Here is a 3,578-nt window from a genome sequence, read left to right on the forward strand (position 1 = left end):
TGTGTGTGTGTGTGTGTGTATACACTTATGGATTCTCTCCTTCCTGTGTTTTATCCCTTCTGTAATATAGTCCTAAGAGTGGTCCTGCTAGACCAAAATGTAGGCATGGTTTTATAGCCCTTTTGACTTAGTTCCAAAATGCTCTATGGAATTGTTGAATCATTTTACAACTCGTCCAACAGGGCATCAGGAACTCGGTTTCCCTAAATCCCTTCCAACATTTGAAAAATATGAAATGCTTCTTAAATTTGCATTTCATCTTTGCTTAGGGTCATGCTAGTCTTTACTATATCATTCCAGTTTTAGTATATGTGCTGCGAAAGTGAGCACTACATGCTTGGATTCTTGTCCTTTTCAAATTCATTCTTAGAATCCCTGACTTCCTTTAAGATGCATCAGAAATGCCACTTAATATAGGATAAAACATGTCCTAGATACAAGAGCCTCCATTTCTTTTTCTTTTTTGAAGAGCACTGACTTTTTTATTCTCATTTTCTACAAATTTTTTTACATTAATAAAATATTCTTATTTACAAGTAAACAAAATACCCCCCCCATGAATATAGATAGACTTGCTTGGGCGTAAAAAGTAAAGGGGAGAGAAAAAAATTAAAATTAAAAAAAAATAATAGTAATAATTGTAGGTATGGCCAGGTGGCACAATGGATGAAGCACCAACCCTGGAGCCACGAGCACCCAAGCCCACATCCAGCCTTGTAAACCCAACAATCACCCAGCCATGTTACATGCAAGCCAACTGATCCCCACTGCCCTGAAAAAACCAAAAAAGAAGAAAAAAAAAGACCCAAAATAAAAGTAAATAGTAATGATAGTAGGGGTGGCTGGGTGGCAGACAGAGCATTGGCCCCTGAGCCAGGAACACCTGGGTCCAAATCCGGCCCCAGACACCCAAAGATCACCCTGCTATGTGGCCCCAGGCAGGCCACCCAGCGCCACTTGCCCTGCACCCCCCCAAATAATGATAACAAAAATGTGCTTCAGTCTTTGTTCCAACACCAACTCTGTCATGGGTGGATCACATTCTTTATGATAAGTCCATCACAAAAGTTACTTCCAAATTTTTTCAACGTTGCCATTGCTGATCGCAACTCCCTCCTTTCTTATTTCTTTACTACCATGTACTATATTTTCTCTCTCCTTTCACTCTGACTCTGCTGTAGGGTTGCTGAGTGGCGCAGCAGACAGATCCCTGGTCCTGGGGCCAAGAAGCCCTGAGCCCCCATTCCACCCCTTAGGACCAGAATCCACCTGGCCCTATGGTCCTGGGCAGGCATTCCAATCCCAGCCCCTTACAAGAAATAAAAAAGAAAATGTGTTATATCTGACCACTGTGCCCCCATGGTCCATCCTCTCCTCCTTTATTCACATCCCCACCCCTTCCCCCTGCTCCCCCCTCCTTCTTACTCCAGATGTCTATAACCCATTGAGTATATATGCTGTTTCCTCTCCTAGCCATCTCTGATGAGAGCAAAGGTTCCCTCATTCCCTCTTGCCTCCCCCCTTCCATATCATTGCAACAGCTCATTCTAATAAAAAAAATCTTATTATGTGAAATATGTTGGACTATTCCCCCTTTCCTTTTTCTTTCTACCATTACATTTCCCTTTTTACTATCGACTCCATTTTACAACATATTTTGTCTTCAAATTAAGCTTTTTCCTGTGCTTCAATTATAAAAGCTCCCTCTACCTGCTCTATTAACTGAGAAGGTTCATATGAGTATTATCAGTGTCATTTTTCTATGCAGGAATACATGCAGCTCGTCCTCATTAAGTCCCTCATATTTCCCCCCTCTCCTCCAATCTCCATGCTTCACCTGAGTCCTGTATCTCAAGATCAAACCTTCTGTTCAGCTCTGGCCATTCCAACAGGAACATTTGAAATTCCCCTGGTTCATTGAAAGTCCATCTTTTTCCCTGGAAAAGGACATTCAGCCTTGCTGGGTAGTTCATTCTTGGCTGCATTCTAAGCTCTTTTGCCTTCCAGTATATTGTATTCCAAGCCCTATGAGCTTCCAGTGTAGTTGCTGCTTAGTCCTGTGTGATCCTGGCTGCAGCTCCATGATATTTGAACTGTGTCCTTCTGGCTGCTTGTAATATTTTCTCTTTGACTTGGGAGTTCTGGAACTTGGCTATAATATTCCTAGGGGTTGGTTTTTTAGGATCTCTTTCTTGGGGGGATTGGGGGATTCTCTCCATTTCTATTTTTCCCTTTGATTCCAGAATATCAGGGCAATTTTCCTGTAGTAATTCTTTGAAAATGATGTCAAGGCTCTTTTCCTGATCATGACTTTCAGGTATTCCAATAATTTTTAAATTATCTTTCCTAAGTCTATTTTCCATATCAGTTGTTTTTTCAATGAGATATTTCAAATTTTCTTCTAATTTTTCATTTTTTTGGATTTGAAGTATTGATTCCTGATTTCTGGTAAATTCATCAGTCTCCCTGAATTCTATTCTTTGTCTGAAGGATTTGTTCTCCTCAGAGAGTTTTCTTATCTTTTTTTCCATCTGGCCAATTTTGCTTTTTAAAGCATTCTTCTCCTCCATAACTTTTTGAACTGTTTTATCCATTTGACCTAAGCTGGTTTTTAGCATGCTATTTTTTTCAGCATTTTTTTGGATTTCCTTGACTAAGCTGCTGACCTCATTTTCATGTTTTTCCTACATCTCTCTCCTTTCTTTTCCCAGTTTTTCTTCCAACTCCCTCATTTGATTTTCAAAGTCTTTTTTGAGCTCTGTCATAGCCTGAGCCCAATTTCTGTTTTTCTTGGAGTCTTTAGATGCAGGAGCTTGTGCTTCCTCATCTTCAGACTGAGTATTTTGATCCTCTTGGGCTCATTTGCAAAATATTTCTCAATAGTCTTCCTTTTGTTTCTCTGCTTGCTCATTTTCCCAGCCTGGACCTGGTTTTGGGCTGCTTCCTGAGCTTTTGGGACACTCCCACAAGGGTCTCAGTGTGTGAGGCTCTGTCTTCCCTCCTGGTCTGTGAATGACCATAAGCACCCCCCTCTGCCACAGAGCTGAGGTGGGGGGGGGGCCTGCTGTTCCATGGGGGGGCCTAGACTGTGATCAGGATCTGAATGTGGTCAGAGCCCCAAAGTCCTGTTCCAGGGGCAGAGGACAGAGCTCCACAGTCTCTCTCTTCACTCCCCTCCCTCAGCTCAATGGGCTCATGCCCTGGAGCCTTCTGCTTACTGGCTCCACCTGCTTCTGTTTCCTGGATCAGGGCTGGGAAGAGACCAGACTGCTTTTTGTGTGCACTGAGGGCTAGGCTCCATGTGCTCGCTCTGGCAGAGGTCCCCCACTGTTCCCCCTCTTTGTGCCCGGTGCTCCCCGGGGTGCAGCTCAGGAGACTTCCCCGCTGCTGTGAGCCACGGCTCCCAGCACCCTGGGGCTACCTCTGGGAGGCTGAAGTTCTTTCGCCCTGGTGGGTCACCCCTCTGGCAGGCCACCCCTCCGATACTGGGGAGCAGAGCCTTTCTGCTCTTTTCCGGGTTACCTTGAGTAGGAGAACTGCCTCGCTGGGTCCCTTTGTGGGTTCTGTCTCTCGAAAGT

At 43.9% G+C, this 3,578-nt stretch overlaps 1 non-coding gene across 1 annotated transcript; it reads right to left on the reverse strand.

Annotated features, from left to right (window-relative positions):
• Nucleotides 1-224: 224 nt before the first annotated feature.
• On the reverse strand, nucleotides 225-330 carry LOC141515695 (U6 spliceosomal RNA). Its single transcript, XR_012476452.1, has one exon. It is a non-coding gene; the product is annotated as a U6 spliceosomal RNA (small nuclear RNA).
• Nucleotides 331-3,578: the final 3,248 nt, after the last annotated feature.

This window comes from Macrotis lagotis, chromosome 2 (genome assembly GCF_037893015.1).
Source record: "Macrotis lagotis isolate mMagLag1 chromosome 2, bilby.v1.9.chrom.fasta, whole genome shotgun sequence".
Taxonomy (NCBI): Eukaryota; Metazoa; Chordata; class Mammalia; order Peramelemorphia; family Peramelidae; genus Macrotis; species Macrotis lagotis.